This window comes from Aquarana catesbeiana, linkage group LG10 (genome assembly GCF_042186555.1).
Source record: "Aquarana catesbeiana isolate 2022-GZ linkage group LG10, ASM4218655v1, whole genome shotgun sequence".
Lineage (NCBI taxonomy): Eukaryota > Metazoa > Chordata > Amphibia > Anura > Ranidae > Aquarana > Aquarana catesbeiana.
In genome coordinates this window covers 203,743,564-203,760,762 of record NC_133333.1, presented here as the reverse complement: position 1 = coordinate 203,760,762, position 17,199 = coordinate 203,743,564, and the positions used below count along the sequence as shown (strand labels likewise).

The window sequence follows — 17,199 nt, the reverse complement described above, 5'->3', positions numbered from 1 at the left end:
TATTCAGGTCTGGGTGGGAATAAAGGCATTATTTTAGTTTGAAATGTCCTAATAAGTTTATTTAACTTTATCTTACCTTTTCTGTTTCAACAAATTGTTGAGTTTTTACATTTTACAAAACATTGATTACCATGGAGACAGCAAAAGACATGGCATTAGCCAAGGATAAAATCGCCAACCAAAAATGTAATTTACTTTATGCCCACATTACTCAGATCATCGTTATAACTGGTACATTAATTTGTTATTGTAGTGATCCAACCAGGGTTGCCACCTGTTTGGGATCCACCCAGATAGTCCAGGTTTTTGAATCATGTGTTAGGGTTTCAGGCAGACTGAAACCCAGGCACATTATTCAGACCAGGCTGTGGCTTCCTAAGTAACCAGGGATAGTCACACACAAATCTGTTGCCATCCGGGAGCTGCGGGCGGCTGTCTGGGGGCAGGTTCGGCATCACTAGGGGGGGCAGGGTGATGAGATCAGCAAAAGCAATTTGGCCACATCCGCTGTTTGCGGCGGTACACTATGTGCACCGCTTTACCACTCTCCTTGGGGCACCCAAAGGTGTCCCAGGCCACTAAAGTGCTCAGGTTTGTTTTGACGAAAAGTTGACAACCCTAGATTCAACTGCCAAGTCATTGTCAACTTGATTAGTTCTAATGGTACAGATGGATATAGTTTTTAGGACAAGAAAGGAATAAAGGTAGAGAAAAGGTAAAGGAAGACATACATGTGAGGTGGAAAAAGTTTCGAAAAGGTTTGGAGGGAAGGGAAGGACCTCAGGACAGGGAGATATCTCCTTGGATCCCTTGGATATCCAGGTATTAATTCTCCTATATAATAGTAAATAGTCAATACATCCCCGTAAGATAGTGAGCTATCCACAGGTCACAAACTTTTCGGAAGCCTTTTATTGAGTGCCCTAGTATGACCACATTTTTTGGTTACTCAGATACCAAGTCACTTTGTTCTTGAACTGAGCTATGGTAGGTTGAGCAAACCACCAGACTCGCCAGTGGCTGCATAGCTGCTGAGCCGCTGTAAAGATAAAAGTAATTTCTTTTGACTGTGTCATGTAAGCTTCAACCGTAGATTGAGGAGGGGTTCATATGGTCTTTTTGCTTACGCCTCTGTCTACTACTGTGTATATTAGTAGGAGGGCATTGATTAAAAAATATATATATATTTTCAGATAGTCGCAACTCGTTGTAGCCCCTGAAACATTGATCTGATGTATCATTACGGTATGTAGCCAACCTCCGAGGGACCACATAACAACATAATAAAAGTCTGTAGTTAGCTTCCACCAAAGAAGAATCATTTGAGGCATAAACTGTAGAATCCAACTTTATCCTATATTTTAACAGGGATAAATTGCTATTATCTGCCAAGGTCAAATCTTATAGATGATTTAATGTGGATAATTTACTAAAAAGAATTAAATATTTGTCACAAAGTGAATGTTCAAGGTGAAGGTGCTTACAAACAACAGATTAGTAAACAAGGTGAAGGTGTGTTCACTTTGCATGCCCAAACATGCAATGGAAAGTTTTTTAAAAGACTATTTTTTTGGAAGGCAAGTCAAAACCAACTAAGCTGAAATATACTCCCACCGCTATTCTAATGCCGCGTACACACGGTCGGACTTTTCGTCTACAAAAGTCCAACGGACGCTGACGGACTAAAGCTGGCTGGTAATCCGATCGTGTGTGGGCTTCTCCGGACTTTCAACTGACTTTTTTAGCCTAAAATCCGACGGACTTTAGATTTGAAGCATGCTTCAAATCTTTACGTCGTAAGTACGACGGACCCCGAAGTCCGCTCGTCTGTATGCTAGTCCGACGGACAAAAAAACGACGCATGCTCATAAGCAAAAACTAAACGGAAGCACTCGGTCTAGTAAAACTAGTGTTCGTATTGTAGGTAGCACATTCATCACGCTGCAAAATCTGTGATCGTTCAATGCAGCGCATTTTATTTCTTCTTTACGAAGGCTCTAAAGAACGAAGGTGTTTTGCTGTTCATAATCAGAGTTCTCCCAAACTGATTTCTGGATTCTTTTTCTCTTTGATCTCATGAATGATATAGTATGCCTTTTTAAAACAATGTTTCCATACTAATAATACTTTTTCCCCCTTTTTTTTTTTTTTTTTTTTTAGGTTTGTAAAGTTAACACAAAGAACCCATTATTATTTTTTTTTTTTATAGTGTTTATTTTTTAGTTTTTAGATAAAGTTAACCCAAAGCACCGTTTTTGGTTACGTAATTTTTTTGATTTTCAAGACTTACCACTTGAACATTATTAACATTAGTAATGTATTTTTGGTGTGTTTTTTTTCAAACTCAATGAGATTGTTGTCCCTTGTTAATTTAACATTGTGTGTAAAATCAATGATTTCAAAGAAAACACATAAAGTCTTTTGCTAAACTCAAAAAATATCCATTTATTCATGGTCAAAATAAAATAAAGAGGAAGTCAACGCTGGAAAAAGTCGGTGTACCAGAAAATTGGGATCTTGAGGAGTCCATATAAGAGGGAGCACAATCTGGTCCAAGAATCCCAGAGATCAACAGCACCAGCAGATGATCTAGATGTCCCCAGACTGTGGTCCTACAACAGCCTGCGTCTTCTGTCAGACCAGACTGAACCCAGGTCATCATTTTCTTCTCTTCCCTGCAGCCTTTCCTCCACGCTGCCCTGCAGCCTTCCCTGTAGCCTTCTTTTGAGGCTGTGGCTCTGGTGTTTCAGTTGTGGCAGGAGGAGGAGGAGGAGGAGGAGGAGGAGGAGGAGGGGGGGCTGCCTCATGTAGTTGGGTGTTTTGTGTTAGCGTGCCCTGCAGCCCCTTATGGATTGTTTCCCCAAATAGGCGCTCACAAATGAGGCGCTGCTCCCTATTCATCTGAAGAAGCCTGCTGGCTAAGTAGCAGCCATAGGATTCTTCCGCTTCGGGGGGGCTCCTTAAAAAACGGGTGGCCTCTTGCATGAGGCGCAGGGATGCGTCCTGTGTGACCATCCCCTTCCTGGCCCTTTTTTTGGGAAGGTGGAGGGGAGGCACTTGGGATTCGGTCAGGCTCCTACTGGGCCCAGCCACCTCACTTGGCCCAGCCACCTCACTTGGCCCAGCCACCTCACTGGGAGCAGCCACCTCACTGGGAGCAGCCACCTCCTGCCTGACACTGGGCCCAGCCTCCTCCAGGATGATGGTGAATCCGGCCTCCTCCAGGCTGTCCATGGGCCCGGTCTCCTCCTGCCTGCCACTTTCCCCACATTCCTCCTGGATGGACTCATCCTGTGTATAAAAAAAGGACAATAGTTTGAGTATATTTTTTGGGGTTCATCAATGACACACAGTTGGCTTCTCATGAATAGCAAATTCAATGTGAATACTTCTCTTTAATAAAAGAGTCTAATCAGACACCCTAATTATTTCAAGCAGGTGCCAAACATATTTAGCCACTACTGTCAATTGATATGTATACACAATTTTGAGTGCCAAATTATTTTAGACAATTATAACATCCAGTTAACATCATTAATATTAGTACAGTAAATATTTGTTAAAATAATTTACCTGACTCCAGATGGTCATATCTGGTTCATCCAGGATGGAAGACCCAGCTTGCTCCTCATCAGCCTCTGCTGGGGTGGAGGGAAGGGTGGAGGGAAGGGTGGAGGGAAGGGTTGAAAGTGATGGCCTGGCTTCATTCTGGTCATCCAGAAAACGGAGTTGATTGTAGTACCACAGCCTGGGTACATAAACATCATCTGCTGATGCTCCTGATCTCCTTGATTCCTGGATCTTCTTATGCTCCCTCTTATACATGTTCCTCAAGACCCCAATTTTCTTGAGCAATGTCTCCATTGTTGCTTCCGGGATGGTCGCCTGGACAAAGGCCAGAAGTCTCTCCAGCGTTGACTTCCTCACATGCTTAGCATAATACTGAGGGTGTTTCACCTCCCACAAATTCCTCATCTCTCGATATTTGGAAATAAAAGATGTAAGGACCTCTGGATCCTTAAATAGGGGATTCATTATATCTGGAAAAGATGAAGTCACAAGACAAAAAACACTTTTATTATAGGTTTCGGCTAACCCCTCATCATCTTCTCCCTATGTAGGCCTCATCAATCTATCAAGCCATATAGGCCGCTTGCTACAAAGTCATGACCATAAAAACCAAAAAAAAAAAAATATCTAAAATTACCTTCGTTTTGTAACGTCCAGGTCCACTATCACCTACCACAGAACGTACGTACGACACGTGCGCAAGGCCCCTCTTTATACACTACGCATGTGTGAAACTCCACCTGCGTCGCCCGCCCCTGACGTTCGAAATTAACTCATGTTCTCCGCCCCCTAATTCGACGCACAGAACGTACGTACGACACGTGCGCAAGGCTCTTTATACACTACGCATGTGTGAAACTCCGCCTGCGTCGCCCGCCCCTGACGTTCGAAATTAACTCATGTTCTCCGCCCCCTAATTCGACGCACAGAACGTACGTACGACACGTGCGCAAGGCCCCTCTTTATACACTACGCATGTGTGAAACTCCGCCTGCGTCGCCCGCCCCTGACGTTCGATTTTAACTCATGTTCTCCGCCCATTTTTTGTTACGGCGCGTAGTGGAGTTAAAGAATGGCGGAGACACCTGAAATGTTGACGACCTCAGGTAGTGGAGACAGCCCGGAGGCAGGAACGTCAGCGAAATCTATGAGGCCTAGATTTAAGGCCTCTAATATGAGTTTTAAAGAGATGGTGGAGATGGTGGCCATTCTTCACAAAGACGACTATGATGGCAATTATGGGCCGTACGCACGGCCAAATTTGCGCAAGGCCAAAATAATGGCGAAGGTCGTGGAGACTTTGCAGGCATCTTTTGGGGTCCAGCGCTCCAAAGATCAACTGCGAAAAAGATGGTCTGACCTGAAACTCAGGGAGCCGGATCAATACCGACGTATCCGGAAAGTTCTTAAAAAAAGTAAGTACTTGTCGTGTTTTTCTCTTGTGTTTATTACCTTGTATATTGCTCCATGTGCTTTTCCTTCCTATCCGATTTTTGTTTTCATCGTTTTAAACGATCTTTTAAGAAACCTCGTTACATATCTATAGATATATATCTATATATACATATACACATATATATATATATATATATATATATATATATATATATACATATATATATATATATATATATATATATATATATATATATATATATATATACATATACATATATATATACATATATATATATATACATATATACATATATATATATATATATATATATATATATATACATATACATATATATATACATATATATATATATACATATATACATATATATATATATATATATATATATATATATATATATATACATATACATATATATATACATATATATATATATACATATATACATATATACATATATATATATACATATATATATATATATATACATATATACATATATATATATATACATATATATATATATATATATACATATACATATATATATATATATACATATATATATATATATATATACATATATATATATATACATATACATATATATATACATATATATATATATACATATATATATACATATACATATATATATACATATATACATATACATATATATATATATATATATATATATATATATGAACATCCTCGGGGGTGTACGGACAGTATCCAGGCCTGTAAGGTTGGCTTCTATTTGTCCGGCCTCAGGCCCAACTGTGCCTATATAATTTGGAGCATGCTTATTTAAAAAGTTGTGCAGAATGCAGCACGATAAAATGATAAAATTAAGTTTGTATTCCGCCAAATTAATGGCTGTTTGAAACAGGCGGAACCGGCTGGCCAGAATTCCAAACGCATTCTCAACCACTCTTCTAGCTCTGGCCAGCCGGTAATTAAAAACCCTCCTCTCCGGGGTGAGTGTTCTTTGGGGGAATGGCCTCATGAGGTGCTTGCTGAGAGCGAAGGCTTCATCGGCAATGAAGACAAAGGGGAGTCCTTCCACGTTATCCTCATCAGGTGGCAATCCCAGGCCACCACTCTGGAGACGCTGGCAGAACTCCGTCTGGGCAAATACTCCTCCATCCGACATCCGGCCATTCTTCCCCACGTCCACATATAAAAAATCATAGTGTGCCGACACCACCGCCATTAAAACAATACTGTGGAACCCCTTATAATTAAAATAATATGACCCCGAATGGGGTGGTGGCACAATGTGGACATGTTTCCCATCTATAGCCCCTCCACAATTGGGAAAGTCCCAACGGCTGGCAAAATGGGATGCCACAGTCTGCCATTCCTGTGGCGTTGAAGGAAACTGGGAAATCAAACAAGAAAACCAAAATCAATTAATTTGGAAGCTAACATTGCAAGAAAATTAGACAATTAAAAACATTATTCCCCAGCATCAGTATAACATTCAATAATTTAATTGTTCTGGAATAACTAATATGGAAAGGCACACTTATCAGATTGCTCACCCCCTCTGATGGAACATTGATTACATTTTAGGGGGTTGTGAAATCCCTAAAAAAAATTACTTTTAGGACACGCAGGAATTTAGGGACTAAAAAGGCTACAAGACTGCAGTTGTCGCACTCTGCAGGTGCAGTTGCTAACCAGCTTACAGTAAATGAGGTAATGTAAAAAGGCATTCATGTTGCAAGGAGTACACAATCACATGCAAGGGCAATTAATGAAAACACTTTGAGGCTTGCATATGATTTGATGATGGAAATCAGCAGAGCTTCTGCTCATTTACTAAAGCACTGGAACAAATGCACTTGTAGAGTGCACATGCATTTAGCAAAGTGCAACATATATTTGCTTTAGACAAATCAACACCACAGAACATTCCAGCAAATTTTAACGAGGGTGGGGGTGGGGGGGTTGTGAAATCTAGATAATTGCTCATTAGCAGCAAACTATTTGGAGTGAGTTTAGGTGGGGGGGGGGTGGGGTTGTGAAATCTAGATAATTGCTCATTAGCAGCACACTATTTGGAGTGAGTTTAGGTGGGGGGGGGGGGGGGGGTTTGTGAAATCTAGATAATTGCTCATTAGCAGCACACTAAATACACTCAAACAAAATACATTCCAAATGAGTAGACTAGGTGGATATGTTCCCATCACTTCATGCTGGGAAGGTTATTGAAGGAAAATATACATGCATGACAAAAAATAACAGGAAAAAAATCCAGCATGTGTGAGGATAAAAAGGGGACATTACACACTATATTGCAATGATGGTAAGTAGTGTTTGAAGCAAGAAATACATTATATTATCAAAGATTACATAAAAGAACATGTGATGCTAATAAAAGAAAAATATCTTACCTTAATATAGTCCTTCTGCAGGACCTGTATGATGGCAGAACAGGTCTCTGGGATAATGATCCCCAGAGCCTGGGGGGAGATGCCTGTCGAGAACTTAAGGTCCTGCAGGCTTCTCCCTGTGGCCAAACACCGCAAGGTAGCGACCAGCCTCTGCTCCGGAGTGATGGCTTGCCTCATGCAGGTATCCTGCCTGCTGATATAGGGGGTCAGCAAAGCCAACAAACGGTCAAAAACGGGGTCCGTCATCCGGAGAAAGTTCCTGAAATCCTCAGGATTATTCTCACGGATCTCACGGAGCAAAGGCATGTGACAGAACTGGTCACGCTGAAGCAACCAATTCTTGGTCCATGAACTCCTCCTCGCCCTGTTCATGGACTGGTCTTGGGCTGAAGAATAAACTACAGCACCAAGCACATACAATGCACGAGCTCTACGACGAGTACGTACAGGTAACATGGCTTCAAAACGGTCGGCTGGTCAGAACGCACTAAACAGAACGCACTGAAGAACAGCAAGGCCTGTGAAGAACGACCTGAAAATCAGGAACGAGCGGCCAATAAAACAAAGATTTCTCAATGCCAACTGACCAAACGCACTGAAAAGCAGATACAAACCTCACAAGCACAGACTGAACAACAGTTAAAACGAACTGAAAAATACGAGTCTCACAAGCGCGAATCGTCTCTCACCAAACTTCTACTAACACGAGATAAACACGAGATTAGCAGAAGGAGCCCAAAGGGTGTCGTACGGGCTATTGAACTTCCGTTTTATAGTCTCGTCGGACTTGGTGTACGTCACCGCGTACTAGGCTGTCGTACTTTTGTGTGGTCGTGTGTGTGTAAGTCCGTTCGTAAGAAAGTCTGCCGCAAGTCCGCCGAAGGTACGTCGGAAGTCTGTCGGACAGGCTGTCGGACTTTTGTAGACGAAAAGTCCGACCGTGTGTACGCGGCATAAGCCTATTTTATCCACCCTGTAGAAGCAATGATGCCTATACTTATTTCTGAAGTGGCTCCAGTCTGGTCACATGATCTCTCCAGTGTAAAGGACAGACCGCTGGCTGCAGAGCCTATGTGGTGACATCACCCATAGTCTTACTGGGGCATCTGTTGTCGGCTGTCCCTCCTCTACACTGAAGCTGATGTTGGGAACTAATCATGTGACCAGACCGGAGCATCTTCAGAATAGGTAGGTCTATACATCTTTTTTTTAAAAGGAAGATAGAATAGGCTTAAGGCTGGTTCCACAGAAACCAGCCGACATTCGGCCAGTGTGTACAGCAGCCTGTCCTACAGAAGCAGGCCAAACGTTCAGCTTCTGTTGAATGGGCATGTTGGAAAACCAGCAACCGACCGGCATCCGATCAGCACCTGCAGCCAATGACTGCAAGAACTATTCAGTGTGTCCTGGCGGGGGGGGCACTCTCAACTGGGCAGATTGATGTCCTAAAATCGCTTTTATTACAGTGTTCTGCAAGGTTTTTTTTCGTTCAGCCCAGTGGCATTTTGTACCCTGTATAAGAATGAGGGTAGGAGTAGATTTAGCCTTAGTTAGGTTTTGATGTGCCTTCCATCGAGTCTAAGGCCCCTTTCACACTGGGGCGGTAGGGGGCATCGGCGGTAAAACAGCGCTATTTTTAGCGCTGTTTTACCGCGGTATTCGGCCACTAGCGGTGCGGTTTTAATCCCCCGCTGGCGGCCGAAAAAGGGTTAAATCCACTCGTAAAGTGCGGTATTGCCGCGGTATAGCCGCGCTGTCCCATTGATTTCAATGGGCAGGAGCGGTTTAGGAGCGGTGAATACACCGCTCCTTCACCGCTCCAAAGATGCGGCTGACAGGAGATTTTTTCTTCTCCTGCCAGCGCACCGCTTCAGTGTGAAAGCCCTCGGGCTTTCACACTGAACAAACAGCCGAGGCTGTTTTTGGGTGGTTTGCAGGCGGTATTCTTAGCGCAATAACGCCTGCAAACCGCCCCAGTGTGAAAGGGGCCTTAGTCAATATTTACAGTATCTCACAAAAGTGAGTACACCCCTCACATTTCTGTAAATATTTTATTATATCTTTTCATGTGACAACACTGAAGAGATAACCCTTTGCTACAATGTAAAGTAGTGAGTGTACAGCTTGTATAACAGTGTCAATTCACTGTCCCCTCAAAATAACTCAACACACAGCCATTATTGTCTAAATCACTGGCAACAAAAGTGAGTGCACCCCTAAGTAAAAATGTCCAAATTGGGCCCAATTAGCCATTTTCCCTCCCCGGTGTCATATGACAAATTAGTTTTACAAGGTCTCAGGTATGAATGGGGAGCAGGTGTGTTAAATTCGGTGTTATCGCTCTCACTCTCTCATACTGGTCACTGGAAGTTCAACATGGTACCTCATGGCAAAAACTCTCTGAGGATCTGAAAAAAAATTGTTGCTCTACATAAAGATGACCTAGGCTATAAGAAGATTGCCAAAACCCTGAAACTGAGCTGAAGCACGGTGGCGAAGACCATACAGCAGTTTAACAGGACAGGTTCCACTCAGAACAGGACTCGCCAGATAGACCAAAGACGTTAAGTGCACATGCTCAGCGTCATATCCAGAGGTTGTCTTTAGGAAATAGATGTATGAATGCTGCCAGCATTGCAGCAGAGGTTGAAGGGGTGAGGGGGGTCAGCCTGTCAGCGCTCAGACCATACGCCGCACACTGCATCAAATTGGTCTGCATGGCTGTCATCCCAGATGGAAGCCTCTTCTAAAGATGATGCACAAGAAAGCCCGAAAACAGTTTGCTGAAGAAAAGCAGACTAAGGACATGGATTACTGGAACCATGTCCTGTGGTCTGATGAGACCAAGATAAACTTACTTGGTTCAGATGGTGTCAAGCGTGTGTGGCAGCAACCAGGTGGGGAGTACAAAGACAAGTGTGTCTTGCCTACAGTCAAGCATGGTGGTGGGAGTGTCAGGGTCTGGGACTACATAAGTGCTGCTGGAACTGGGGAGCTACAGTTCATTGAGGGAACCCTGAATGCCAACATGTACTGTGACATACTGAAGCAGAGCATGATCTCCTCCCTTCGGAGACTGGGCTGCATTCACACACCTCCAAGACGACCACTGCCTTGCTAAAGAAGCTGAGGGTAAAGGTGATGGACTGGCCAAGCATGTGTCCAGACCTAAACCCTATTGACCATCTGTGGGGCATCATCAAACGGAAGGTGGAAGAGCGCAAGGTCTATAACATCCCGTGATGTCATGGAGGAATGGAAGAGGACTCCAGTGGCAACCTGTGAAGCTCTGTTGAACTTCATGCCCAAGAGGGTTAAGGCAGTGCTGGAAAATAATTGTGACCACACAAAAATTGACACTTTGAGCCCAATTTGGACATTTTCACTTAGGGGTGTACTCACTTTTGTTGCCAGCGGTTTAGATATAAATGGCTGTGTGTTGAGTTATTTTGAGGAATCAGCAAATTTACACTGTTATACAAGCTGTACACTCACTACTTTACATTGTAGCAAAGTGTAATTTCTTCAGTGTTGTCACATGAGAAGATATAATAAAATATTAACAAAAATGTGAGGAGTGTACTCACTTTTGTGAGATACTGTACTTTGCAAAGTGATCAGTCTATAGTCCTTTAGTAAATCTATTCCAATGCGTACTGAAAAAAACAAAACAATGGCATATGAGAAGATATAAACAATTACTGAAAAATGAAAGTAACACAAAGTAAAAAACACATTTAAAGCGGAGTTCCACCCTGAAATTTTCTTTTACATAATAAAACACTTTTAAACCTATAAATAAACATTTGGAGGAAATATTTTTTTATACTTACCAGAAACACCCTGTTGCTATGTAGTCCTCCTAATCTGCCACTTCCTGGTCCGCAGCGCTCCTTGTCACTTCCTCCCTCGCCTGTGCTCCTGGGAAATGTGAGTCACCATTTCCCAGGAGTCTGTGGGCAGTACTGTGATCAAAAATTGTGTTATTTTCTGACAGGAAATTACACGATTTAAGGCGGATCACATTTATGTTGCCATAACAACGGCCGGGACCTTCCTCCGTCACCGCCTGTTGTTATGGCAACTTTAGAAACAATCGGCGCTACGGCCGCTGGTGAATCATGCATGTATGAGATCGAGAGGTGCATGCTGGTTACCCAGCATGCACCTCTCCAACGCTAATCACGGAAGAGGTATCGATTGGGCGTCACATGCCCACAATCATGATGTCAATGACCAGAAGAGGATGTACAAACTTGTGAGTATAAAATATATATTTTATCAACATCAAATAAATAACATTAAATAAATAAATCTACGTGTATCAAATCAGTGTCCAAACTATATAGATATACGTAAAAAATAGTGTCAATTAGAGTGCTGGTTAGTGGGCTATCACTGCAAGGATCAATTGTCTCTATATTGTAGCATATAGCTGTGATCACTATCTTCTAATGGTGATAATTAATTACAAAATTAACGTGAGTAAAAAACAATAATATTAAGCAACCATTAAATAAAAGTGGTTAAAAATAAGTGCAAATATGTGTAAAAAATATATCATCCTTATATCATCCAGCCACGACCATACCGAGATAGACCTAACCCAAATAACCCCACAAGAAGAGAAGACAGAGATACATATGGAGGTACACCAAGGACCCACTATGGCCAAAGAAATAATTATGGATATGGACAGTACACCCCAAAAAAAGGAGGGAAGAAAACCTTTAAGAAACCTTTTAAAAAAAGAAATTGACAACAAAATGAAAGAAATCCAAGGGAAGATAGGGCACCACCCTACCAACAAGAATACTAAGATGGATATGGACGCACGCCGATTCCCACGTACAATAAATTTGACCCCATTAGGGATTACCAAGAGCAACATTATGAAAACCCATATTACTATGAAAATCAACAAAACTACAACACACAAAGGCCTTTTTTAGAGAGAGAGAGAAGAGAATACTCTCCCCGAAGACCCCCACAAGAGGTGCATCATTCACCCAGGAGACGACCCCAAGAAGATCGAACAAGAAATACCCCAGAACGAAGAGAGGACGGAGGTCAGGAAAGAGACTCCAAAAGAAAAAGAGAGTAGTTGGAGAAAACGTGGTGAATATAAGTGGAAAACCTATCACAACAGAAGAGCTAGCAGTGCTAGACAAAGGCCTTAAACACGCACCTACCAAGAACCTCAGTAAATTTAATACATACATAGGGATACAAAAATACATTAGAAAAATCAATGTTAAAAAATATGTGATGAACAACCCGTAGAAGCCAGAAAATTCAAGAACTGAAACTTCCCAGACAGGAGTATACAGTACACTACGTAATGCCTCATTATTTAATCCACAAATGTCTAATAACCAAAACGTGGAAGTTTTTAAAAACTTAGTTTTACAAGATATAGAAGCTATAAAACTGAAAAAAGCTACAGACCCTATACATATCCAAAAGGGCATAAAATGTCTGACAAAAAAGAAAGGATATTATAATCAGACCAGCAGACAAGGGAGGTGCAATAGTTCTACAATCAAAAGAACAATATCTCACAGAATTAAATAGACAGCTACAAGATGAAACAATGTATATCAGACTACTAGGGAATCCAACCGTCAAATATAAGAAAGAATTGGAAGCTTTAGTGAACCTTGGGATGAGGAAGAATATACTCAATCCAAAAGAAATCAAATACCTGATACCAGAAACCTGTAGAATCCCAATAATCTACACAGTCCCCAAAATCCACAAAAACAAAGAGAATCCACCGGGAAGACCAATAGTCAATGGTATTGACTCTCTAACATCAAGAATGGATCAATACATTGACTATTTTATACAACCAGCAGTTCAGCAAACCGAAGCATATTTAAAAGACATCAAACATATATTACAACTTCTAAATACAGTGCCAGTATTAGAAGGAAGAACCTTACTGGCTACTGCAGACGTCACATCACTTTATACTATAGTTCAACACCATGACGCAATCTCAGCAACCAAATGGCTGTTAAGGAAATACAGTACCCTAATCTGTAAGCAAAGAAAATACCTGATCAAATGCTTAGATTTTTGCCTTAAATGCAACTATTTCTGGCACAATCAAACCTACTTTAAACAGTTAGTAGGAATAGCCATGGGTGCCAAATTTGCACCAGGGGTGGAAAATGCATTTATGGCACAGTGGGAAGAAAAGGCGGTATATACAGACACTCCCGCCGAACTAAATGTATACAAAAGATTTATAGACGACGTGGTGATAGTCTGGAATGGAGACAGAAATACTCTGGAAATGTTCCTCAATAAATTAAATGACAACGATAAAAATATCAGTTTGGTATGGAAAATAGATGAAAAAGAAATAGACTTCCTAGACTTAAACATAAGCCTAGAGGGACAGAAGATAGTAACAAAAACGCACTTTAAGAATGTAGATGCCAATAGCTATCTGTCAATAGACAGTTGCCATTACAAACCCTGGCTATACAATATCCCGAAAGGTCAGCTCACAAAAATAAAAAGAAACTGCACCAAAGAAGAGGACTACCTAAACCAAGCAAGAGTGATTGGAGAAAGATTTAAGGCAAAGGGATATGACGACCAGTGGATAAACAACCAGATTGAACATGTAAACCTAATGGATAGAAAAACAATGATTGAAGAGCATCCCAAGAAGAGTTTCCAACAAGAAGTACCTAGTATAATTCTAGACTTCAACACACAATTTAAAGATGTAGCAAGAGTGATCCAAAAAAAAATGATAAAGATCTAAAAGGAATACTACCAGAAAAGCCCAACATTGTTTATAAAAGAGCACCAACCATCAGAGATTTAATAGTAAAATCAGTAATTGACCCTCCCCCTGTGCCCACATACACATTCTTTTCAGGGAAAGGATTTTATCCCTGTCGTAACTGCTATGCGTGCCGACATGCGAAAAAATTTCAGGGAAAATGCAAAGAATTTATAGCTACTAATACAGGGCAAACCTATAATATCAGAGACTTTATAGGGTGTCACACAGAAGGGGTGGTCTATGTGTTACAGTGTAGCTGCAACCTTCAATACGTAGACCGTACAAAAAGAGCACTTAAGACACGAATACAAGAACATGTACAAAATATAAAATCTGGCTTCCCTAAACATAATGTGTCGAGACATTTTTCACTAGTACACAATAAAGATCCCGCACATTTCCAATTTTGGGGAATAGAAAAACATAAACCGTCATGGAGAGGAAGTCATCTGATTAGAGATATTAGCCGCAAAGAATCCAAATGGATTCACACCTTGCAGGCCCTTGTACCTGGGGGCTTGAATGTAGAGTTCGACTTGAACTGTTTTTTAAATAATTTTTAGTGTCCATCCCTATTAAATATATCTAGGTCCTTCCCCGTATTGGATTGGACAGTGAACATACATTATGCAATATATTTCAAATTAATTGGACAGATCTATCCAAGTAATATATGACGTATGATCTTTGGAGTAGTCCCTATTGTAACAATATTGCATAATATAAAATACCTTTTATTATTTGAAGATTTTAAAGACTTTTATCATTAGTTAGTATTTATCATCATTATTATTTTTATTATTATATTTCTACAATTGTTTTTAACAACTTAGTTTTTTACAAATGTTTTATGTATAGAATGAATTAATTTATCCATTGGGATAAGAATATAGCTCAAAATGCAGCAATTGTAAATTGAATTTAAGATGTATCATGGGATTCTGGGGCGTTCTAACATACATCTATGTTTATATACATAACCCTACTATCCATGATCCATTTAAACCATCACCATGATATAATTAATTTTAATCCATCACTAAACCCTATAATGTGACGTTTTTTGCAATATGCTGTAGTTTTAATATGCTACGTCATTATAGAAAGTTGCCACCAAAAAAATGGCCGCGCGCATAAACGAGCCTATTATAGAGGAACAATAATACAAACCTTCAATAAAATGGAGGTCACAATTCTCCCTAGACTCAAGAAAAATTGCCGCAAGAATAAAAGAACTCAAACCACAAGTAAAATGGCGGCCCGAGAACTTCCGGTCCCATAGTATTTAAGCTAACCTACAACAGCCAATCCGGTTCCCCAGATGAAGACACGTGATGGTGTCGTAACGTGTAGGGATTGGCTGGAGCGGTAACACACATTTTGAAGCACAAGTGAGAGGGCGCTGAGAACGCCACAACTTTTTTTCTCATTACTCTGCCTGTTTTTAATATAGTGAATGTAATAGCATTACCTAAAATAAATATCCCCCCCCCCATTTTAAAAACTTTATTACGCTAGTGGAGCCCCTTTTTCTCCCCCTCCCCTATCTTTGTTTTATCTCCCCCACCATTGAGAGAACCACCCTGGAGGCACAGAGAAAGAATGATGGAGGATTAACAACAGAGAGAGCAAAGATTCCAGTGACAGCTTCCACACCAAAAATCCTTTATTACTGAATGCTTTTTCTCTACAATTTGAAGGTGAGGGTTCTGAGAGACTATTAGAGGAAACACCACCAGCAGGGTCACGCACCTATTATATCCTATGTACCACAATTAAATAGAAGAATTGCATTTATTTACAGACTTTTGCATGCTGCTACCCATATATCTCCAAAGAACTTTTTTATTCCCCATTACAACAGAGCGCTGATGAGGACTTTTTTTACACACTATTGCTTATGTGATTATGGATTGATGTCCTAGGATGATATATTTTTTACATATATTTGCACTTATTTTTGACCACTTTTATTTAATGGTTGCTTAATATTATTGTTTTTTACTCACGTTAATTTTGTAATTAATTATCACCATTAGAAGATAGTGATCACAGCTATATGCTGCAATATAGAGACAATTGATCCTTGCGGTGATAGCCCACTAACCAGCACTCTAATTGACACTATTTTTTACGTATATCTATATAGTTTGGACACTGATTTGATACACGTGGATTTATTTATTTAATGTTATTTATTTAATATCATTTCATTTAATATTGCGCGAAATCCATATATATTTTATATTGTATTAAGTGTTGGTGTGAACACCTTCATTTTGCTGCAATATTGCTATTTACTCACTATGCGATTTTATATATTGTCACTTTGAAATTCGTTTATAATTCTACATCCAACGAGCGCGAAGGACACTTTACACTTTATCAACATCCACTATTATACATCTGTAATCTTTTTTTTAATGTAATAATGCATTATGCTCGGATCAATTAAAAAGAATAAAAATGTGGCCGGAACTCCGCTTTAACAATGAGTGATTTCATTTGTGAAATTGAAAAATGAGACAAATTTGGTGTCTGTTTCGATTATTGCAAATAGTCCATTTACCTGAAGATATGCATGTCCATTTATGAATTAAACACTTTCTAATTCTCCAGAAAATAAGTGTACACATTTATAAAAATTGAAAAAATTATACATTATATTGTATACACTTAATTATCTTTCATGTAATATTTGCATACATTTTTATGCACATAGCAAGATGTCACCTTGGTCCTAAAAGAGAAGAATACTGTAAATTTGTCTACATAGGAAGTCAAGCAATACAAAATTGTCAGCAACACTCTTACAACAGGGCTCAAAATTTCAAGTCCTAAGATACTAGCCAGGCCTCAAGGGTTACTCGCCACCAGTTGCCCCACCCAACCCCTACCCTGCCCCGCACCTAATACTGCCCCTAAACATACCCTCATAAATGATCTCATGAAATGACACTTAAATGTTTTATGCAGAACTAAGTTACAAAAATAAATATTAA

General features: G+C 40.2%; 1 protein-coding gene across 1 annotated transcript in view; it reads left to right on the top strand.

Annotated features, from left to right (window-relative positions):
* LOC141111123 (nicotinamide N-methyltransferase-like) overlaps positions 1-17,199 on the top strand; it is a 44,916-nt gene that overhangs the window by 14,107 nt on the left and 13,610 nt on the right. The window lies entirely within an intron of this gene.